The 24,941-nt window shown below is 37.8% G+C and overlaps 1 protein-coding gene and 1 non-coding gene across 3 annotated transcripts in view; both read left to right on the forward strand.

Moving 5' to 3' along the window:
- Positions 1-24,941, forward strand: part of ITPR2 (inositol 1,4,5-trisphosphate receptor type 2) — a 593,100-nt gene that overhangs the window by 14,131 nt on the left and 554,028 nt on the right. The gene's annotated exons all lie outside the window — the stretch shown is intronic.
- On the forward strand, positions 11,242-11,313 carry TRNAS-GGA (transfer RNA serine (anticodon GGA)). Its single transcript has one exon. It is a non-coding gene; the product is annotated as a tRNA-Ser (tRNA).

Genomic DNA, 24,941 nt, shown 5'->3' on the forward strand with positions numbered 1-24,941 from the left:
ACCAGGGAAGTCCCCCATCTTACTCATCTTTAGGTGTAAAGTTCAGTGGCGTTAAATGCATTCACAATATTGGGCAACCATCACCATTATCCATTTTCAGTACTTTTTCATCATCTCAAAGAGAAACTCTTCACCCTTTTGAAAATAACTTCCCATCTCCCTCACCAGGCAACCCCCACCCTCACCCCACACACACTTTGGTGCGGTCCTTTTGCCTTTGGCTTATTTTACTTAGCATAATGCTTTCAAGAATCATCCATATTGTAGCATGTGTCAGGACTCTATGCCTTTTTATTGCTGAATAGTATATTATGATGAGGATACAGCCCATTGTGCTTACTCATTCATCAGTTGATTATCATTTGTGTGGCTCCTCCCTTTTGACTATTATGAGGAATGCTACAGTGAATATTTGCATGTAAGGTTCTCTGTGGACATATTCTTAATTCCTTTGGGTATACACCTAAGGAGGGGAATTGCCTGGTCACACGGTACTGTGTTTAACATTTTGCCTCAGCCTTTCCTGTTCTCTTTATCTTGCTTTACCTTTTTCTTTCATACCTTCTTATTACACACAATATAATTTACTATTTCTTGTGTTCAGTGTTTATCACCTGTCTGCCCCTGGTAGAATGTAAGCTCTTTGAAGGCCGAGATCTTTTGTTTTGTCACTGAGTATCTTAAGTGCTTGACTCCATAAATATTTGTTGAATGAATACATGTTGAATTAGGATATGAACATTCCCGAATCTCCAAGTAGATGTTAACATCAGCCCTGCTCTGGGAAAAAAGTCAATTTAATTGTGAAGTCAGCATAATTGTTCTTATTAAATACTTTGAGAATCCATAAGGGTAATTCTTTTAAAATGGATGAAAGTTGTCACTAGATTTGTAGTGCCATTAACTCTTGCTGTACTAGGAACTTTAATAAATCTCTTGGGTCATATCTCTGCACCTCCCTAGCCTAACATGTGATAAAACTTACAGGAAAAAGTAGTGTATATAGCCTTATTTAATGGTTTGAGTGTTATAGATACATTAAAGTTGTTATTTCTGAAAGTTCAGTTTTATTTTTGCACATGAAAAAAGTGAATTTGTAAGCATTTTTGTGAGACTGTTTCTTAATTTCAATCAGCCCTTTTCCTTAGTGGATAATATATAATACATTCAGGGAAATATTTTGTACTTTAACAGCTTTAAGCAAAAAAGTTTAGTTGAAAATAATTTGCTAAAATGAAACCAGAAATTATTTGGGGAATTTATAATTTTATGTTACTAAATAGAAGAGGGCATATAACAAGTTGTAATTTTTATTTCTGAAATTTAGGAATAAGTGTCTGGAAAAGGATGGGTACTTAAATGTAGGTTGAGGAGAACAAGTGAATGGTATTTTTGTTCTTCATTACTTAATAATATTCTTTCTGTTGACTCAGTCTGTTATAATGTGCTCTGCCTCAGTCTTATTCCAAAAGACATGTTTGGTCCTTCTCTTTAAGAATTCAAAATTCTCCAGTGTTGTTATTCACTCTTATTCTTGGAATCCTTACTGGTAGCGATGTACAAATGAGAACTTCTTTGAGACCATATTTGCATATAGGACAGAGAAATAAAGGGAAAAATGTAGATGTGTACAAATGATAGAATAATGTAGAAATGTAGAACAAGGTCATTCTGTTCCCTCTAATCCTAACATGCTGTGATCCCCTGTGATAGATGTTTAAAAATATGATATCTTTAGAAAAGTAATATTGAGATAAAAGGTGAATTAGGAATCCAAAGTAAGTTAATGATTCAAGGACTAGTTATTTGTGTTTGGCTAAAGTGTTCAAGGTCATTACTAATATCAGGGATATAACTACTTAGACATTTGCGTTTCAAGTAGACTTTTGGTTTCAGCCATGTTTGCAAAGAGGGTAATTTTAGTTTGGGTTTGTTAAAATTCACAGGGAAGAATTCACAACACACCTTGTTGTGTTGAAGACTCTACTTGTGGCTAGGAATGGTTAATACTATGACATTTTAAGTCAAATCAAGATTACTTGTCAATGAAAGTGTTAATTATTTAAAACTCTACTGAATGAATCCATTGCCAGGATTATAACAGATGATAAAAGCCCTTTATTTATCTTTCTTCCCTATTTACCTGGCAGAACACGATTTAGTAATTGAGTTCCAATTCTAAATCCATGTCCAGAATGAGCCTCCTTTCCTGGTCAGCACAAATGAAGTCATTGTTATCTGTCATAGTGAAACAAAGTACTTATTTCTGAAGTCTTAGCTGCTATAGAATCTCTCCGGTTCAATGCACGATGTTGGATGCTTGGGGCTGGTGCACTGGGACGACCCAGAGGGATGGTATGGGGAGGGAGGAGGGAGGAGGGTTCAGGATGGGGAACACATGTATACCTGTGGTGGAAAAAAAATTTAAAAAGCAAAAACAAACAAACAAACAAAAAATAATACTTTTACTCTATTTACTATTTTTACATGAATCTTGATCACCAAACTGGATACTTTGGAGAAGAGTTCACATTCTAAATTATCCCATGAATTATTTAATGTTACATAGCCTGAATTACACCAACTTTAGAATTTTTGAACATTATAAAAAAAAAAAAAAAGAATCTCTCAGAACTAGCTTTTAAAAACTATCAAACTGCAAGTAGAAAAACATTTTGTTAATTATTGGAGAATCTGAAAAAAATAATTGTTAAAGTAAATTGACAGGTACAGGCTCTGGAGAGTTGATAATTACTTTGGCAACAAGATAGCCATAATTTTATACTATAAACATTTTCGAAAGAATAGATCAACATTCATATTGTACTTTTTTTCAAAATTGAAGTTGTAATACATGCTCAAAGAATTAATATCAACTGCATTACTTAGTTTGAACCATATTTAATTTAGCAAAATGCACAATGATTTTAATTTTTGTATCAGAGTGTGCTAGTTAGTCCCCCAAATTAGTTTTTCACTCTTTCATGCTAATAGAAATATTTGAGTGTGTGGATGCTGAGGATAAAGACCACATTCCTAGCCTCTTCTGTAGCTAGGTATGGCTTCAGACTAGAATTTGTGGTCAGACCCTTATAGGAGATGTTAACTCCCCTCTTCTGAGCCCCCAGCCCACTCCCATTCAGCTGTTTGTAATGTGCGAGGGAAGAAGCCATCTCAAACCATGTGGATGAGGCCAATACTTTAGGAGTAACAGAATATCAAGAAATGAACCTGTTCTCTGGACATCTGCAAATCCTGGCTGTACTGTATTTGAACAGAAGATGAATCAAGATGGGCTGACAAGGGTCAGATCATGTATTCCCCATTAGGCAATGTGTAGCCCTCGATGAACTGTTAAGTGGAAGAATGAAATGATCAGGTTTTGCTCTAGGAAGATCAGACAGTGGTAAAGAGAAGTAGAAGAAAGCTGCAAATGGCAGGCATGGGAGGAACCAGGTGACTCATGAAAGCAGCCTGAACCCAGCAGCTAGAGTGGAGATGTAGGGTAGCTTCTCATCAGAATCGTTGAAGGGACATTATCTTTGTTTAGTGTCTGACTTTAGACCCAAATGCAACTAAAATATTCATTGTTGCATTTGAGGCTTTATTACTTTAAATAATTGAGTATATAGACTTGAAAGGTTTCCCTTCATTGATTCCAGTTGGGTAGAGTGTCATTAAGTAGAACCTTTCCGTGGTTATGGGAGGAGGTACAAGTCTTGTCTGGTACAGTATTTTCATCCTGTAGCCCTGTTTTAGGCATAGGCGTTTTTTTAGCTCCACAGACATCCTGAGTTTCCTCTTAACATAGGGCCTTTTCACATGTTTGTTTCCTCTGTTGGGTTGATTTCCCTCCTTTGTGCATGCTAAGTCGCTTCTGTCGTGTCCTACTCTTTGCGACCCTGTGGACTGTAGCCCACCAGGCTTCCCTGTCTGTGGGATTCTCTAGGCAAGAATGCTGGAGTGGGTTGCCATGCCCTCCTCCAGAGGATCTTGCCCACCCAGGGATCGAACCCACCTCTCTTGCATCTCCTGCATTGGCAGGCAGGTTCTTTACCGTTAGTGCTACCCAGAAAGCCCTTACCTTTCCTTAATTAAAGCCTGTTTATCATTCAGATTTCAGCTCTGTGATGCTTCTGTAGTGAGTTTTTCTGACCTTCCAGACTGTGAACTTTCTTAGCTATGTATATGCTTATACAGTACCACATTCTTTTCCTTCAGAAAGTTTATCCTCATTGTAGTTTTCATTGTACTACTTTTATAGTATTGTTGGATTATCTGTGGTTCTCCCAGGCTTCCCAGGTGGCTCAGTGGTAAAGAGTCTGCCTGCCAATGCAGGAGATGTGGGTTTGATCCCTGGGATGGGAAGATCCCCTGGAGAAGGAAATGGCAACCCACTCCAGCATTCAATCCAGTGTCCTCCTGCTTTGGCAGGTGGATTCTTTATCACTAAGCCACCTGGGAAGCTTGGGAGAAACACAGATAGTCCAATTGTTATAAAAGAAGTACAATTAAAACTACAACTGGGTAAACTTGCTGAAGGAAAAAAGTCCCATGGACACAATAGCCTAGCGGGCTGCAGTCCATGGTGTTGTAAGAGTTGGACATGACTGAGTGACTAAATAACAAATGTTTCTCCCACTAGGCTTTAAACTGTGTAAGGGCAGCAACTGTGTCGTTTACAGTTACATCCCCAATGCCTTGCACAGTATCTGTCATATAATAGGTTTTCAAGAAATATATATTGAACAAATGAATAACATTTTAGCATAATGGCTAAGAGGATGAGTTTTTGATCAGATAAACTTGGTTTCAAATTATGTCTTTACTCCTTCTCATGGTATGATGTTTGGAAGTTCCTTAATACCGAAAACCTCAACTTTCTTATCTGTAAAGAGGGATTGTTACCCATAGTATTGCCATGGTGACTAATGGAAATTAACGTATGTAAAACCCTTAGATTCAGCCTCTTAGAATTAGGCACCTAAGTGTTAAATAGGTGGAAACCATTATTATTACTATTTTTCTATCTGAAAAAATCAGCAGGAGTCTCTCTGGAAGCTTGGCTAAGTTCGTCCTGCATTGATTTGAAAGTTCTGCCATATTGTGTTTATAAAACTTTGCAGTAAACCAGTTTTTCAGTGGGTATTTGTTTAGTAGGCTGTTCAAAGGCACTCCGCCTTATCTCTTGTTTGCTTTGGTTTTGGCCCTTTTTTTTCTCCCTTCCTTACTTTGATAATGTGTACTACTAAACTGCAGGCACTTCTGTTTATCTTGTATTAGTGGTTTGATGCATGCTATCTTTTTGATGTAATGCAAACACCTAAAGTGTATCAACATTAGTCACAACCTTCGAATTGCTTGGCATACATTTTCCATATCTTCCTTGACTAGAATTTTCAAGTCTTGTTAAATTTTAAAGCCATCACGCTACTTCAGTGGCTAACATTTCTTCCCTACTGGAACACCGTGGTGAAAGGAAACAGTTTTATTTATTGAGACAAAACAAATGTTTGCTTTGAAGCCATTAGAATGGAGGTTTTTCATAAGTTTCCACTGAGCAGCTGGTGTCACCATCCCTTCTCTGAAATTTCCTATTGCCAAGAATTCCTTCTGAGCTTCTGTGACTGTTAGAGGGATTAGCAAAAACATTTATCTAATTTGGATAATTAATCAGTTTAGAAATAAACAAATTTGCCTAGGACAATCATGTCAGATTTTAAACAGTGACTAATCAAATTATAATGGTTACTTCTCTTTAGAATAATAATGATTTTTAGACAAAATCATAGGGATCTGAAAGGCATAGAGAGGGTATCTTACTCCTGCCACTTAGATGTACCTATGAACAAAAATGATCCAGGCTGTAGCCTTCTTTTGATTAAGACATGGAAGGAGATTTTGCTATTTGCCAGAATCTTACTGTGTATATACACTCTGACTATTGAAGCACTCTTAAAAATTAAAGCATTAAAACACTTAAACCTGCTTTGCAAACTCTTGTTAGAAAATTTCTCTGTGAGAAGGTATTTCCTTTTAGTTAAGAGCAATTCCTGATGGTGCAGTTTATGCCAGTTATCTCTAGTCTTACTGGACTAACTGCTAATGTATAAAAATGCTCCATTCCTTGTTCTGACAGTGAATTAGTCAATCTGAAGACTGTTTATTAGCCAGGATGTTTTTTAGTTGCAAGAAACAGAAAACTCAGTTGGAACAATTGTTAGCAAAGAAGAGAACTTTTAAAAAACCTTTTATTTTATATTGGAGTATAGCCATTAACAACATACATTTGGCCATTGTTGTGGTAGTTTTAGGTAGACAGCAGAGGGACTTGGCCATACGTGTACATGTATTGATTCTCCCCTAAACCCCTCCCGTGCAGGCTGGCACATAACGTGGAGCAGAGTTCTCTGTGCTATAAAACAGGTCCTTGTTGGTTGCCCATTTAAAATATAGCAGTGTGTACCTGTCCATCCCAAACTCCCTAACTATCCACGCACCCCCCCCGCACCCCGCTCTGGCAACCAGCAAGAATGTATTGTTTATGATCAGGGTAGCTAAAAAGTCTATGCATAACTTTGTTATAGGCTCTCTGGCTTTATCCTTGGTTCTGTTTTGTCATCAGTATTAGTCCATCCTCAGACAGGCCTTCTGCCTCTAGTGGCAGTGTGTCTGCTGGCAGCTTCATCGTTACCGTATCCTACCATCTTACATCCAGAGCTGAAAAGAGAGCGTCTCAGTTCCTTAAACTCCAGAACTGCTGCAGTCTTCACTGTTGCAATGACTGGGATAACAGTCCCATCTTCAGCTGAACACTGTGGCCAGGGGATGAGAGGCTCTGATGACAGAGGATATGCCATCATGCATTTTGTGGAAGAAGAGCCCTTCTCCATTCTCCTTTCAGGGCTCAGTGGCCAGAAGGAAGACAGTGGATGCTGGAAAGGCAAAGACAACACGTGTCTACTGCAGCCAGATGGGATTGCCCTGTGGGCATAACAAAGCCATGTTTTCTGTGTCCTTACCATCAGGTTTTAAAATGTGAAGCCATTAGTTTTTTTTTTTTTAAATTTACTTTTTTATTGAAAGATAATTGCTTTACAGAATTTTGTTGTTTTCTGTCAAACCTCAGCATGAATCAGCCATAGGTATACATATATCCCCTCCCCTTTGAACCTCCCTCCCATCTCCTGCCCCATCCCACCCCTCTAGATTGATACAGAGCCCCTGTTTGAGTTTCCAGAGCCATACAGCAAATTCCCATTGGCTATATAGTTTACATATGGTAATGTAAGTTTCCATGTTACTCTTTCCATACATCTCACTCTCTCCTCCCGTCTCCCCATGTCCATAAATCTATTCTTCATGTCTGTTTCTTCATTGCTGCCCTGAAAATAAATTCTTCAATACCATTTTCAAGATTCCATATATATATGCATTAATATACGATATTTATCATTCTTTTTCTGACTCACTTTACTCTGTATAATAGGTTCTAGGTTTGTCCACCTCATCAGAACTGACTCAAAGGTGTTCCTTTTTATGGCTGAGTAATATTCCTTCATGTATATGTACCACAACTTTATCCATTCATCTGTTGATGGACATCCAGGTTGCTTCCATGTTCTAGCTACTGTAAATAGTGCTGCAGTGAATACATATGTCTTTTTCAACCCTGGTTTCTTCAGGGTATATGCCTCGGAGTGGGATTGCTGGGTCATATGGTGGTTTTATTCCTAGTTTTTTAAGGAATCTCCATACCGTCTTCCATAGTGGCTGTATCAATTTACATTCCCGCCAACAGTGCAAGAGCATTCCCTTTTCTCCATACCTTCTCCAGCATTTATTGTTTGTAGACTTTTTGATGAGGGCCATTCTGACCAGTGTGAGGTGATATCTCATTGTAGTTTTGATTTGCATTTCTTTAAATATGAGCGATGTTGAGGATCTTTTCATGTTTGTTAGCTGTCTATATGTCTTCTTCTGAGAAATGCCTGTTTAAGTCTTTTTACCACTTTTTGATTGGGTTGTTTGTTTTTCTGGCATTGAGTTGTATGAGCTGCTTTATATATTTTGGAAATCAATCCTTCGTCAGTTGTTTCATTTACTATTATTATTCTGAGGGTTGTCTTTTCACCTTGCTTATTGTTTCCTTTGCTGTGCAAAAGCTTTTGAGTTTAATCAGGTTCCACTTGTTTACTTTTGTTTTTATTTCTGTTACTCTAGGAGGTGGGTCATAGAGGATCTTGCTTTGATTTATGTCATCGAGTGTTCTGCCTATGTCTTCTTCTAAGAGTTTTATAGTGTCTGGTTTTACATTTAGGTCTTTAATCCATTTTGAGTTTATCTTTCTGTATGGTATTAGGAAGTGTTCTAATTTTGTTCTTTTAACATGTAGCTGTCCAGTTTTCCCAGCACCATTTATTGAAGAGGCTGTCTTTGCCCCATTGTATATTCTTGCCTTCTTTGTAAAAAATAAGGTACCCATAGGTGCATGGATTTATTTCTGGGCTTTCTATCTTGTTCCATTGGTCTATATTCCTGTTTTTGTGCCAGTACCATGCTGACTTAATGACTATAGCTTTGTTGTATAATCTGAAATCAGGCAGGTTGATTCCTCCAGCTCCATTCTTCTTTCTCAAGACTACTTTGGCTATTCGGGGTCTTTTGTGTTTCCATATGAATTGTGAAATTTTTTGTTCTAGTTCTGTGAAAAATGCCATTGGTAATTTGATAGGGATTGCATTGAATCTGTAGATTGCATTTGGTAGTATAGTCATTTTCACAATATTGATTCTTCCTACCCAGGAACATGGGATATCTCTCCATCTGTTTATGTCGTCCTTGATTTCTTTCATCAGTGTCTTATAATTTAATGTGTATAGTTCTTTTGTCTCCTTAGGTAAGTTTATTCCTATATATTTAATTCTTTTTGTTGCAATGGTGAATGGGATTGATTCCTTAATTTCTTTTTCTGATTTTTCATTGTTAGTATATAGAAATGCAAATGATTTCTGTGTATTGATTTTGTATCCTGCAACTTTGCTAAATTCACTACTTAGCATCTTCAGGGTTTTCTATGTACAGTATCATGTCATCTGCAAACAGTGAGAGCTTTACTTCTTCTTTTCTAATCTGGATTCCTCTTATTTCTTTTTCTTCTCTGATTGCTGTAGCTAGGACTTCCAGAACTATGTTGAATAAGAGTGGTGAAAATGGACACTTTTGTCTTGTTCCTGATCTTAGGGGGAATGCTTTCAGTTTTTCACCATTGAGAATAATGTTTGCTGTAGGCTCATCATATATGGGCTTTACTATGTTGAGGTAGGTTCCTTCTATGCCCATTTTTTGAAGAGTTTTAATCATAAATGGGTGCTGAATTTTGTCAAAGGCTTTTTCTGCATCTATTGAGATGATCATATGGTTTTTATCTTTCAATTTGTTAATATAGTATATCACATTGGTTGGTTTGTGTATATTGAAGAATCCTTGCCTTCCTGGAATAAACCCAACCTGATCATGCTGTATGACCTTTTTGATGTGTTGTTGAATTCTGTTTGCTAAAATTTTGTTGAGGATTTTTGCATCTATGTTTATCAGTGATATTGGCCTGTAGTTTTTTTTTTGCATTGTCTTTGTCTGGTTTTGTTATCAGGGTGGTGGTGGCCTTGTAGATTGAGTTTGGAAGTGTTCCTTACTCTGCAATTTTTAGAGAGAATTTTATAAGGATAGGCATTAGCTCTTCTCTAAATGTTTGATAGAATTCTCCTGTTAAGCCATCTGGTCTTGGGCGTTTGTTTTGGGGAGATTTTTTTTTTTATCACAGCTTCAATTTCAGTGCTTGTGATTGGCTTGTTCATAATTTCTATTTCTTCCTGGTTCAGTCTTGGAAGATTGAACTTTTCTAAGAATCTGTCCATTTCTTCCAGGTTATCCATTTTATTGCCATATTGTCTCTTGTAATCCTTTTATTTCTGCATTGTCTGTTAACCTCTCCTTTTTCATTTATAATTTTGTTGATTCTTCTCTCTTTTTTTCTTGATGAGTCTGGCTAAAGGCTTGTTAATTTTGTCTGTCTTCCCAAAGAACCAGCTTTTAGTTTTATTAATCTTTACTATTGTTTCTTTCATTTCTTTTTCATTTATTTTTGCTCAGATCTTTATAATTTCTTTCCTTCTACTAATTTTTTGTTGTTGTTGTTCTTTTTTTCTTTCCCAGTTGTTTGAGGTGTTAAGTAAGGCTGTCTATTTGATATTTTTCTTATATCTTGAGGTAGGGTTGTATTGCTATAAACTTCCCTCTTAGAACTGCTTTCTCTGCATCCTATAGGTTTTGAGTTATCGTGTTTTCATTGTCATTTGTTTCTAGAATTTTTTTGATTTCCCTTTTGATTTCTTCCGTAACCTATTGGTTATTTAGAAATATGTTGCTTAATCTCCGTGTGTTTGTGTTTCTTACAGTTTTTTTCTTGTAATTGATATCTGGTCTCATAGTGTGGTCAGAGAAGATGCTTGATACGATTTCAATTTTGTTAAATTTACTGAGGTTTGATTTGTGACCCAAGATGTGGTCTATCCTGGAGAATGTTCCATGTGCACTTGAGAAGAAGGTGTATTCTTCTGCATTTGGATGGAATGTCCTGAAGATATCAATGAGATCCATCTCATCTAATGTATTATTTGAGACTTGTGTTTCCTTTTAAATTTTCTATTTGATGATCTGTCCATTGATGTGAGTGGGGTGTTAGTCTCCTACTATTATTGTGTTATTATCTATTTCTCCTTTTATGTCTGTTGGTGTTTATCTTATATATTGAGGTGCTCCTATGTTGGGTGCATAGATATTTACAATTGTTATGTCTTCCTCTTGGATTGATCCCTGGATCATTATGTAGTATCCTGCCTTATCTCTTGTAATCTTCTTATTTTCAGGTCTATTTTGTCTGATATGAGGATTGGTATTCCAGCTTTCTTTTGCTTCCCATTTACATGGAATATATTTTTCCATTCTCTCATTTTCAGTTTATGTGTATCTTTAGGTCTGAAGTGGGTTTCTTCTAGACAGCATATATATGGGTCTTGTTTTTGTATCCATTCAGCCAGTCTGTGTCTTTTGGTTGGAGCATTTAATCCATTTACATTTAAAGTAATTATTGATATATATGTTCCTATTGCCATTTTCTTAATTGTTGTAGTTGATTTTGGAGATCTTTTTTCTTTCTCTTCCAGCTTCTTTTCACCAGCTTCCCTAGTGGCTCAGAGGTTAAAGCGTCTGCCTGGAATGTGGGAGACCCAGGTTCGATCCCTGGGTTGGGAAGATCCCCTGGAGAAGGAAATGGCAACCCACTCCAGTACTCTTGCCTGGAGAATCCCATGGAGGGAGGAGCCTGGTAGGGTACAGTCCATGGGGTCGCAAAGAGTCGGACACGACTGAGTGACTTCACTTCACTTTCACTTTCTTCTCTTGTATTTCTTGACTATATAGATCCATTTAACATTTGTGGTAAAGCTGGTTTGGTGGTACTGAATTCTCTTAACTTTTGTTTGTCTGAAAAGCTTTTTATTTCTTCATCGATTTTGAAGGAGATCCTTGCTGGGTACCGTAATCTTAGTTGTAGATTTTTCCCTTTCAGTACTTTAAATATATCCTGCCATTCCCTTCTGGCCTGCAGAGTTTCTGCTGAAAGATCAGCTGTTAAGCGTATGGAGTTTCCCTTGCAGGTTACTTGTTGCCTCTCCCTTGCTGCTTTACATATTCTTACTTTGTGTTTAGTCTTTGTTAGTTTGATTAGTATGTGTCTTGGCGTGTTTCTCCTTGGGTCTATCCTGTATGGGACTCTTTGTGCCTCTTGGACTTGACTATTTCCTTTTCCCTGTTGGGGAAATTTTCAACTATAATCTCGTCAAAAATGTTCTCATACCCTTTCTTTTGCTCTTCTTCTGGGACCCCTATAATTTGAATGTTGGTGTGTTTGATATTGTCCCAAGAGGTCGCTGAAACTGTCCTCAGTTCTTTTCATTCTTTTTACTTTATTCTGCTCTTCAGAAGTTATTTCCACCATTTTATCTTCTAGCTCACTAATTCACTCTTATGCTTTAGATATTCTGCTATTGATTCCTTCTAGAGTATTTTTAATTTCAGTAATTGTGTTGTTTGTCTCTGTATGTTTATTCTTTAATTCTTCTAGGTCTTCGTTAATTGATTCTTGCATTTTCTCCATTTTGTTTTCAAGGTTTTTGATCATCTTTACTATCATTATTCTGAATTCTTCTTCAGGTAGTTTGCCTATTTCCTCTTCATTTATTTGGACTTCTGTGTTTCTCGTTTGTTCCTTCATTTGTGTAGTATTTTTCTGCCTTTTCATTATTTTTTTTTAACTTATTGTGTTTGAGGACTCCTTTTCCCAGGCTTTAATGTTGAATTCTTTCTTCCTTTTGGTTTCTGCCCTCTTAAGGTTGGTGCAGTGGTTTGTGGCTTCAAAAAGGGTGAGATTTGTGCTCAGTTTTGTTTGTTGTTTGTTTTTCCTCTGATGGGCAAGGCTGAGTCAGGTGGTAATCCTGTCTGCTGATGATTGGGTTTGTATTTTTGTTTTGTTTGTTGTTTAGCACAGGGTGCTACTGTTGGTTGGGTGATGCCGGGTCTTGTATTCAAGTGGTTTCCTCTGTGTGAGTTCTCACTATTTGATATTCCCTAGGGTTAGTTCTCTGGTAGTCTAGGGTCTTGGAGTCAGTGCTGCTACTCCAAAGGCTCAGGGCTTGATCTGTGGTCAAGAACAAAGATTCCACAAGTGGATTCTTATGGCATTAAGTGAGACTAAAGCAAATATCCAAAAATGAGAAACCAAAGATGAACCCCAGACAAATGGCAGTTACAAAGTCAGGCAAATAATAATTAAAATAATGGAATATACAAATATACATATACACCCACGAGGAAAGTGAGAACATTCCAACAAAAATATAGTAGATTGACCTGGTGAAGAAAGGAAATAAAAAATTATAAGAACAAAACTAACTAAAGCATAAACTGATAAACAAAACTAAAGCAAGGTGCCAAGTGGGGAATAAAGCAATGAAAATAAAAGTAAAAAATATGTTGAGAGGAAAGAAAAGAAAGAATAGATATGCAGAGTTAAATAGAGGCAGATGCAGAAGATTTATATACAATATAGATTAATTGCAAGGGGAAAATAACAATACGAAAGGTGACCAAAGGAATAAATATAGAAAAATATAGTATTTAAAAGCAATTAAAAATTAAAATTATAAAAAAGGGAAAAAAAACAGAAGAAGAAAGAGAAAGGAAAAAGAAAAAGGGAAACTTCATAGAACTGCAAAAGCTCAACGTAGAGGCAGAGGTTTATAACAATGATAAAAAATGTGACCGAATATACACATATACATATATACCCATAAGCAAAATCAAAATAGTCCAACAAAAATAAAGTACAATAGATTGACCTGGGAAACAAAGGAAACCAGAAATTATATCTACCAGATCAAAGCTAACCAAAGCTCAAACTGGAAAGCACAGCTAAAGCAAGGTTCCAATTGGGAAATAAAGCAATGAAAAGAAAACTAACATATACGTTGAGAGGAAAGGAAAGAAGGAAAAGAAAGTGAGACTAGATATGCAAAGTGAAATAGAGGTAGATAAAGAAGATTTATATATATTAAAGATTAACCGCAAGGGAAAGAGAACAGTAGGAAAAGCAAACAAAGGCATAAATGTAGAAAAATTAATAACTGGTTTAAAAAATTTTAAATTAAAATTAAAAAAAAAAGAAAAAACAAAAGAAAAAGAAAAAAGAAAACCCCATAGAACTGCAAAAGCCCAATGTAGAAGCAGAGGTTTTTAACAATAGTGAAAAATGTGACTGAGGAAAAAAAAAAAAAAAGCTCAAAAGCTTAATAAGATTTCATAGTGCCAATAAAATTGACAACTACAACAGAGAGGGAAGAAAAAGGGGAAAAAAAGAAAAAAAATCCAAAAGAATCTACAGAACAAGTCAAAACATAAGAATAATAAATGTTTTTCTTGAGTCACTGCTGTCAGAGTCCTTTTCCTCACTGGGAGTCACAGTCTGCCTCACCTCCCTAAGATAATCTCCAGCACTGTGCTGTTCTCTGGACCTGCTTGTGAGGGCAGCTCAGATTCTAACCTGGTCCTATTCCTGTGTGTTCTTGCCTCCAATGTCCACAGTGTTCTTTTGTGGGAGATCTCAGTGACCTTTTACATATTCCATAGACACAGAGTCTGCCTAGTTGATCGTGTAGATTTAATCTGCAGCTTGTACAGCTGTTGGGAGGGTTTTGGGTCTTCTTCCTTAACCACACTGTCCCTGGGTTTCAATTGTGGTTTTATTTCCATCTCTGCATGTGGGTCATCCACCAGGGTTTGCTCCTGAGGCTGCCCTGGAAGACTTGGGTTTGCCCCTGTGAGGGCCTGGTGTCGGGGTGGTGCAGCTGCTTGGGTTGCAGGGGTTCTGGCAGCACCAGGTACTCAGGGGGGTTGGTGGATAGGACAACAGGAGCTATAGTGCTCTAGACAGGCATGGCAACCAGTATTGGCCAATACGCTCCAGTATTCTTGCCTGGAGAACCCCCTTCCTTGACAGAGAAGGAGGCCACAGTCTACAGGGTCACAAAGAGTCGGACACTACTGAAGCGACCCTGAATGCATAGACGCCAAGAGCTTTTTTGCCTGTGGCAGCTCTGCCCCAGTGAGAGTTGAGTGTGAAGGTGGCGCAGCTGCTTGGCTTGTGAGGACTTTGGAGGTGCCAAGTGTGCAGGGACATGGACTGCCTCCACTGCAGGAGTTATGGCCCTATCAGAGTCTTTTTTCGAGCCTCTTGCAGCTGACAATCATAAGGTTTCTTTGACCAGTCTTTCTCTGTAGCTCCACCGGTTCAGGCACATAGAGGGGTCCCCCTGGCTTGGTTCCTACTCTGTAGGTCAGTGCGTCAGGCACCTAAAGGGGCACCCTGGGTGGGGTCCTACTCTGTAGTTCGGGGCATCAGTCACTTAAAGGAGCACCCTGGGTGGGGTCCTGCTCTGTAGTTCAGTGTGTTAGGCGTTTGATGGGCCAGCCTTTCTATTGTTCAGCTGCTGATGCTGGCATGTGGGGAGAGAGAGGCTACGGTGATGGCTCCACCTCTTACGCGTGACTCAGCAGTATCACCTTGCTTCCATGGCTGCCCAGCTTTCCTCCACAGGCATTTCCCACCACAATTTCCTCCTTTACCTCCCCTCCATCTGTCTCTCTGCAGTCAACAGCAGCCCTCCCCCTGCTATTGCTCCACAGTCCCCAAACTCCAGCTCCCAGCCTCTGCGCTTTCCAGAGGACCTGTGTCCCTGTCCAGGGTATGTATGGCTGCGGCAAGGACTGTTTGATTCTCATTCCATTTAGGCTGCCACAGATCAGCTCTTTCACTCTCATTCTTAAGTGTTTCTCCTCTAACTCAGACAGTTGTCCTGATGTGGGGATCGGACCCCTGCTTCAGTTCCCCCACCCACTGAGGGCAGGTCCAGTCCTGCTGCTGCTGCTGCTACTAACACTCCTGTTTTCCCCCTAGTTCCTTCTTCCTCCTGAGTCTGCGTGGTTCTATGTATTCTTTCCCTCTGGGCAGGTACTTCTGTCTGCTCTCAGTTGGTATTCTGCGTGCACTTCTGTGTCTGAAGGTGTATTCCTAATGTACCTGTGGAGAGAGATGTGCTCCATATCCACCTACTCCTCTGCCATCGTGTTCTCTCTAGCCACCATTAGTTACTTTTGATGCTATAGAAGACTTTTGTCTTTCCAGTTTACTAGTTTTGGGTATTAAAGTAACACAATTTCAGGTGGAGTCTACTTCATGATGAAAAGGAAAATTATCGAGTACTATGCATAGCGTGGTAAAGCCTGATTAGTCTGGTCTGGTCTAAACTTTTCATTGGCATCATCTCCTGAAGGAAAGAATCCGAGACTATCAAGGGTGCGGGTTATAGTGAGGGTCAAAAAAGGAAGGCAGCATTTTATTGTAATGTTGATGCAAAGTGAAAAAGGAAACAGGAGTTGAGGAAACAAGCTATTTCAAAATGTGTACATTTTTCATAAGTATATGAATAAACCTGCTTTGATAAATGAATCTCATCCTGAAGATATATGCATTCGAACCTCTTGCACACAGTAAATTTGATTATGAATTTATTTGCTTTTAGTATTCATAGCTTTTGTTTAGACATAAGTAGCTTATCAACTTTATAGAATAATTGCAGCACCTTATATGTACACAGTGTACAAGAATTGGTTATTATGATGGAGATGTGTGTTAAGCAAGGTGTAACATAAGCAGGATTAAAAATACAAATTTTAAAACTGAAAATTGTTAATTTCGATATCAAAATTAGCAAATGTTGCTAAAATACTTTGCATTAAAAATTCCCTCTGTAAGACAAATATTTTTATGTCAGGGCTAGAAATGAATTATAATACCTAATTAATATGTAATATTTGAAATGTGATCTTTATGTAACATTTAGAGAACACATAGTAAATTTTTCTCTTAAGAGTCAGTGTCTTCAATTTTTTTTTTAGTCCTACCTTAAATATTTAAAACTGAGGTCCATCTTGAACTATTGAACAGATTGGTTGGTTATGAAATGACTATCTAGAAATCATATTTAATTTCAAGGTTGAAGTCAAACCATTGAATAGATAGATACTTGATTATGAATTTTTAAAAATATGAATCTTGTAAAAAGCTGTCTAAGTGCTTAGTTTGGAATTCTTGTCTATCCTGAAGTGGTTGAGAACTTGGACACATCATTTAATCTCTGAAGTCAGTTCCCCATCTTTAATTTGGGAGTACTACTAACACTTCCATTCTGTTCCTCAGTGGTCCTTTGAGGGTATGAAATGATGTTATACTTGTGTGAGTGTTTGGAAAACTATATTGGTATATGCTGGATATTTAAAAAGTTACTATATGAGCTTAAATTAAAAAAAAAAATTCAGTTTATTTAAACAGAAAAAAAAAGTTAACACATTTCTCCTACCCACTACCCACTATCTCTTGTAACCACCAATCTTCCATCTGGGAGCTTGTATTTTTTTTTTTTTAAGAGACCCCATATAAGAGACATTGTATGTACCTGTGACTGATTCGTGTTGATACGTGGCAGAAACCAACACAATATTGTAAAGCAATTATCCTTCAATTAAAAATAAATAAATTTGAAAAAGAGACATTGTATGGCATTTATCTTTTTTTGTCTGACTTATTTCACTTAGCATATTTCACTTCAAGGTCCATTCATGTTGTTACAGTAGAAAGATTTCCTTTCTATTATATGGCTGAATAATATCCTATTGTATACATTCATTAATATTTTGTTTAAATAATATAAAGTTGTATGTGGTATATACCATATTTTCTCAGTTTATCCATCAGTTCAGTTTAGTTCAGTTGCTCAGTCGTGTTCAACTCTTTGCAACCCCGTGGAGTGAAGCATGCTGGGCTTCTCTGTCTATCACCAACTCTAGAGCTTGCTCAGACTCATGTCCATTGAGTTGGTGATGCCATCCAGCCAATCTCATCCTCTGTTGTCCCCTTCTCCTCCTGCGTTCAGTCTTTTCCAGCATCAGGGTCTTTTTCAGTGAGTCAGTTCTTCGCAACAGGTGGCCAAAGTATTGGATTTTCAGCTTCAGCATCAGTCTTTCCAATGAATATTCAGGACTGATTTCCTTTAGGATTGACTGGCTTGAACTCCTTGCAGTCCAAGGGACTGTCAAGAGTCTTCTCCAACACCACAGTTTGAAAGCATGAATTCTTCGGCACTCAGCCTTCTTTATGGTCTAACTCTCACATCCATACATGACTACTGGAAAAACCATAGCTTTGACTAGATGGACGTTTGCTGACAAAGTAATGTCTCTGCTTTTTAATATACTGCCTAGGTTGGTTATAGCTTTTCTTCCAAACAGCAAGCGTCTTTTAATTTCATGGCTACAGTAACCTTCTGCAGTGATTTTGGAGCCCAAGAAAATAAAGCCTGTCACTGTTTCCATTGTTTCCCTGTCTATTTCCCATGAAGTGGTGGGACTGGATACCATGAGCTTAATTTTTTGAATGTTGAATTTTAAGCCAGCTTTTTCACTCTTCTCTTTTACTTTCATCAAGAGGTCCTTTAGTTCCTCTTCACTTTCTGCCGTAAGAATGGTGTCATCTGCATATCTGAGGTTATTGATATTTCTCCTGACAATCTTGATTCGAGCCTGTGCTTCATCTAGCCTGGCATTTTCCATGATGTATTCTGCATATAAGTTAAGTAAGCATGGTGACAATATACACTCTTGATGTACCCCTTTCCCAATTTGGAAGCAGTCCATTGTTCCACGTCCGGTTCTAACTGTTGCTTTTTGACCTGCATACAGATTTCTCAGGAGGCAGGTAAGGTGGTCTGGTATTCCCATCTCTTGAAGAATTTTCCACAGTTTGTTGTGATCCACACAGTCAAAAGCTTTAGTGTAGTCAATGAAGTATAAGTAGATGTTTTTCTGGAACTCTCTTGCTTTTTCTGTGATCCAGTGGGTATTGGCAATTTGATCTCTCGTTCCTCTGCCTTTTCTAAATCCAGCTTGAGCATTTGGAAGTTGTTGGTTCACGTACTGTTGAAGCCTGGCTTGGAGAATTTTGATCATTACTTTGCTAGTGTGTGAGATGAGCAATTGTGCAGTAGTTTGAACATTCTTTGGCATTGCCTTTCTTTAGGATTGGAATGAAAACTGACCTTTTCCAGTCCCATGACCACTGCTGAGTTTTCCAAATTTGCTGGCATATTGAGTGCAACACCTTTAGCAGCAGCATCTTGTAGAATTTGAAATAGCTCAACTAGAATTCCATCACCTCCACTTGTTTTGTTCCTAATAATGCTTCCTAAGGTTTATCCATCAGTGAACATTTAAGCTGATTCCATATCTTGGCTATTGTAAATATGCTGCAGTGAAATGGGATGTATATAGCTTTTCAAGGTAGTGTTTTCATTTTCTTCAGATACATACCCAGAAGTGGAATTTCTGGATCATATATGGTAGTTATATTTTTTAATTTTTGAGGAACCTCTGTATTGTTTTCCATAGTGGCACCAATGGTTAAGAGTCTCCCTGCCAGTATAGGAGACACAAGAGGTGCAAGTCAATCCCTGGGTTGGAAAGATCCCCTGGAGTAGGAAATGGCAACCCATTCTAGTATTCTTGCCTGGAAAATTCATGGACAGAGGAGCCTGCTGTGCTACAATCCATGGGCTCACAAATAGTCAGACACAACTGAGCGTGCATAGGCATGCACGCACACATGCACCGATTTACATTCCAACCAACAGTGCACAAGGATTCTCTTTTCTCTACATCCTTGCTAGCACTTGTTAATTGTTTGTCTTTTGTTAATAGCCATTCTAACAGGTGAGAGGTGGTATCTTATTTTGGTTTTAATCTGTATTTCCCAGATAATTAGTGATGTTGAGCACCTTTGCATATACCTGTTGTCCATCTGAATGTCTTATTTGGAAAAACCGTCTATTCAGGTCTGTTACCCACTTAAAAATTGGATTTTTCTTTTGCTGTTGAGTTGTATAAGTTCTTTATATATTTTGGATATTAACTCCTAAATATCTGATATGCAAATATTTTTTCCTGCTCAGTGGATTGCCTTTCATTTTGGATACCTTCCTTTGCTATGCAGAAGCTTTTTAGTTTGACATAGTTCCACTGTTTATTTTTGCTTTTGTTGCTTTTGCTTTAGGTGTCAGATTAAAAAAATCATCATCAAGAGTGATCTCAAATAGCAGCTTACTGTCTTTGTTTTCTTCTAGGAGTTTTAAGGTTTCAGGTGTTACAGTCAGGTCTTTAATCCATCTTGAGTTAATGTCTGTATATTGTGTAAGATAGTGGTCCAGTTTTATTTGTTTGCATGTGGCTGTCCAATTTTTCCAACACCATTTACTGCAGATACTGTCCTTTCTTCATTGTATATTCTTGGCTCCTTTGCCAGAGTTAATTGAACATATATGTGTGGGTTTATTTTTGGGTTCTCTATTCTGTTCTGTTTATCTATGTGTCTGTCTGTACCCGCCCCTGCCATACCATACTGTTTTAGTTACTATAGCTTTGTGAAAGTGAAGTTGCTCAGTCGTGTCTGACTCTTTGTGACCTCATGGACTGTAGCCTACCAGGCTCCTCTGTCCATGGGGTTTTCCAGGCAAGCGTTCTGGAACAGTTTGCCATTTCCTTCTCCAGGGGATCTTCCCATCCCAAGGATCAAACCCAAGTCTCCTGCATTGTAGGCAGACGCTTTACTGTCTGAGCCACCAGGGGAGATTTTTTGTAATAGCATTTGAAATGAAGGGGCATAATGCCTCCAGCCTTGTTCTTTCTTAAAGTTGTTTTTGATATTCAGGTTTTTTTTTGTGTGTGTGTGATTCCATATAAATTTTAGGAATGTTTGTTCTAATTCTGTGAAAAATACCATTGGAATTTTGATAAGGATTGCATTGAATCTGTATGTTGCTTTGAGTAGTATGAACATTTTAACAATATTATTTTTTTCTATCAATGAATATAGAATATCTTACCATTTATTCATGTCTTCAGTTTCTTTCATTAATGTGTTATAATGTTCAGTATACAACTCTTTCACTGCCTTGCTTAAATTTATTCCTAGGGTTTAAAAACTGATTAACTCATAGAGAAGTCACTGAAACCTATTTGTTTTCAACAATTGAATCATATTACACATTTAATATCAGTGACTTACTTTTCCAGATTTTCTATAATTTTAAAACCAGGAAAATGTTTCCCCTTTAGCAGGGATGCAAATAATTGTTGAATTGGTTACATAACTCAGTATTTTCTTGATTACACTTTGTGTTTATTGATCAATAAACATATTTGGAAAATAGAAATAATTTATGTTAGTTGTGTACATCATTAAATACCTTGTTTTAGGCAGTGGTTTTAAAACTATACTCCAAATATCATCTGATTACAATTCAACAGATTAGTCATGACATTTGGTGTGTCATTAAGGTAACCTACCAGATTACTTTTTTTTAAAACTTGAAACATCAAAGAAGAGATGAGACATAAGTTTAAGATATGTTGATTGTTAGAAAGAAATCTAGTGAAGCTGTTTCTTAAAATTGCAGTGCTTAGGGAAGCTTAAAGGACGAAATAGTAAACACAGTTACAAATCAAGTTACGTGTTTAATCAAGATATTCATAAATTAAAGGAAATGTAACATTAAATGAAGGAAAATAAAGCATTTCCTATCACATCCTTTCTTTTCCTGTTTTTAAATTCCAGGCTTTTTAGAGAAAACTTTAGCTACTTAACAATTCTTTAGTCATGGATGGAATACTTATGAGTCTGGCCCAGTAACAGCCCCTGTACTGCCAAGTTCTTGGAATTTAGATTTTCGACAGTCTGGGAAGAGGCTTTTGATTAGTTTGTGAACAGAAGGGAGGACTGAACATCCCTGTGGCGCTGCGCTGAGGATAGGGAAGAATTAGAAAGGGTGGACAGTGGGGAAGCAGCGAGTTCCTACTGTATAACTTTTTTACATTCAGAGAGAATTCAGTAGTTTAGAATGTTGAATTCAGCAGCTGAAAATGTCATTTCGCTAATTTAACACTGAAAAATAGGACTCTACAGGGGAAAAGCTATAAGGATTTTGGGCAATCCTTGACTATGGGGACTATGCATAGAATTACTTTGAGAGAGGAAACCAGAAAAGGCATGTGGTGATTCTACTGGTAATAGTAAATCTTGTCCACAGAGAATTATGTGCCTTTTTCATAGATTTTCTTTGGACAGGACAAAAGCAAGGGCCAAATGCCATGGTGAAGAATTTTTATTCTTTATATGTGTGTGTGTGTGTGTATGTATGTATGTGTGTGCTCAGTCATGTCCAACTGTTTGTGACTCCATGGACTGTAGTCCACCAGACTCCTCTGTCTGTGAATTTTCCACAAGGATACTGGAGTGGGTTGCCATTTCCTCCTCCAGGGGATCTTCCCAACCCAGGGACTGAACCTCATTTTCTGGGTCTCCTGCATTGGCAGGCATATTCTTTACCACTGCACCACCTAGGAAGCCATTTCTTCTCTTGGCAGCAGTTGTCAGCATCTGCCTGGATGAGACCCTCCAGTGACGAAGCCCTTAGTGTCTATTCCAGAAACAACACACAGTTGCAGAATTTTGTCTCTTGACGGATGTATTTTTTCCATGTAATTTGTTGTTGTGAATGGTATTGTGACTTAATGTACGAAGTGAAAAACTTTAATAAAAAGCTGAAAGTTGTATTGGTTTGTGGGAGAAATTGAGTATGTTATGAAGTCTACATTTGTTTCTTAGAGGATGTCCAATAAGATGGGGTAATCGTGGATGTTTATCTTTTTCTTCTTGATTAGAAGTTTGGTTTGAAATCATCAGTTTGGCAAGATGACTGGGCCCTAAAAACAGTTGCTCTAAAAGGCAATTTAAAAAGTATTTTGAATAAACGTTACTTAATATCTTTTTAAAGCTTGTTGTTTATCCATCTTATATAAAATAGTTATCCTACTATATAGCACAGGGAAGGGGCTTCCGTGATAGCTCAGTTGGTAAAGAATCTGCCTGCGGTGCTGGAGACCCCATTTCGATTCCTGAGTCCGGAAGATCCACTGGAGAAGGGATAGGCTACCCACTCCAGAATTCTTGGGCTTCCTTTGTGGCTCAGCTGGTAAAGAATCCACTTACAATGTGGGAGGCCTGGGTTTGGTCCTTGGATTTGATCCCTGGGTTGGGAAGATCCCCTGGAGAAGGGAACAGTTACCCACTCCAGTATTCTGGCCTGGGAATCCCATGGACTGTATAGTCTGTGGGGTGGCAAAGAGTTGGACATGACTGAGCGACTTTCACTTTACTTCATAGCACAGGGAACTATATTCAGTATCTTGTGACAAACCGTAATGGAAAAGAATATGATAAAAGAATATTTTGGTGCATATATATATATATATATATTTATATATCAGTTCAGTTCAGTTCAGTCGCTCAGTCGTGTCCAACTCTTTGCAACCCCATGAATCGCAGCACACCAGGCCTCCCTGTCTATCACCAACTCCCGGAGTTCACTCAGACTCACGTCCATCGAGTCAGTGATGCCATCCAGCCATCTCATCCTCTGTCGTCCCCTTCTCCTCCTGCCCCCAATCCCTCCCAGCATCAGAGTCTTTTCCAATGAGTCAGCTCTTCACATGAGGTGGCCAAAGTACTGGAGTTTCAGCTATACACATAAAAGGGTCACTTGCTATACAGAAGAAACTAGCACAACATTGTGAATCAACTATAATTCAACAAAATAAAAAAATCTGTTTAAAGCTTGACATTATAAAAGAGAAAGAATGAGAAAGACAGATATAGAAGACTAAGGAGAGCATGAGTTACCTAAAGACTGTAGCTGGTTTTTTTCATGGGGCAAAATGCCTGCTGGTGACATTGTTTTTCTCTTGCCTCTCCACGGGGGCAAGAGAGTCATAGCATGTTGAGGAAACTGAGAAAATCTTAACCAAAATGTCAAATGTTGCTGTCTCTAGGGAGACATCTTTTATACCAACCATAAGTAAACTTTTGGCTGGTCTTATTAAGTCTACTCCCTAAATGTATGGTGTTAAAAATTATATCTTAGAGAAATTATATCTTTTCATAGATGGTTGGTATTTATATGTCTACTGTGCTGAATGAGGAAATGTAATTTTTATTTAGAGACTGCAAATCTAGAATTAGGAGGCATAATTACTCCTTTAAGTTTTTCAGAATATCAGTTTGTGAGATTCCAAAGTCGTAACAATTATGTGGAAAACCTAGGATGAGAAAGAGAGTATGAGTGTTGGTAGACCAGTTGCTGCTTCCTGTGAATTCAGTGAAAAAGGCTGGTGAAACTTAACTTCTGTCCAGACATTTTTAGAGAAGAATGAAAGTAGTGGATCCCTCATGAATATGAATCAGTGAATTACTTGGGCAGGATAAAAAAATTCATTGTTTACCTTTGATTACTTGGTCTTCAGTTTCCCTCCATAGGATGGCAGAAAGTTGAGAAATGAGTTATTTTGTCTGGAAAAAGAATCTGCTCTTGGTAACTTAGAAGTAGGAATAGCCAAAGCAGAAGCCACCAGAACACATTCTTAGAGACAGTTTTGATGAGAAAATAATTCTGATGCATCAGCTGGTGTTTAAACATCTCCAAAGATCTTTTTTTTTTTTTTTTTTTTTTGAATAAGGGTAAGCAGTGACCCTGGTTCCTGTTTTTTTTTTTTTTTTTTTTACCAGATACTAGTCGCAAAGAGTCGGACACGACTGAGCGACTGAACTGAACTGAACTGAATCTGATCAGTATCAATTTAGAAGGAAACTGTTTTGCAGGTGAAAGGAAGTTGCTTTTCTTTTGGGTCCAGGAAATGCAAGTGTGAAGCATAAACAACCTGTATATAAAAGGGAGTTAGAAAGTAGGGCAGAATATCCGCATCCATTCTTATGAAGGGGAGAATGCGGAAGATGGTACCTTTCTTGAGTTTGTCTTTGTACAATTAATTTTCCTCTCACTTAAAATTCTAAAGATGAGGCATAACTTCAAGAGAAACTTCTATAATGGTAATTTCCCCTTTGATTTTTGCTTGTTGCAACTTGATTGCTCTTTAGTTGTATTGAATTACAGCATGGAAACTTCCAAATACAAATTAAGTTGCTAAGGGAGAAGAAAAAAATTGCTTGTTAATAATAGCAGTATTTGTAAACTGGGCCCTTCAAAACTTAATGTGGGTGGGTGTGGGGGTAGGGATGGAATTTTCCTTTTAAAAAGAGATGTGTAATTCCTTTGCATCCCATCAGTTTTAAAAAAGTTATTGAGCTATTTGTTGGCGAAGAACAG

This window comes from Bos indicus, chromosome 5, assembly GCF_029378745.1.
Source record: "Bos indicus isolate NIAB-ARS_2022 breed Sahiwal x Tharparkar chromosome 5, NIAB-ARS_B.indTharparkar_mat_pri_1.0, whole genome shotgun sequence".
Classification (NCBI taxonomy): domain Eukaryota; kingdom Metazoa; phylum Chordata; class Mammalia; order Artiodactyla; family Bovidae; genus Bos; species Bos indicus.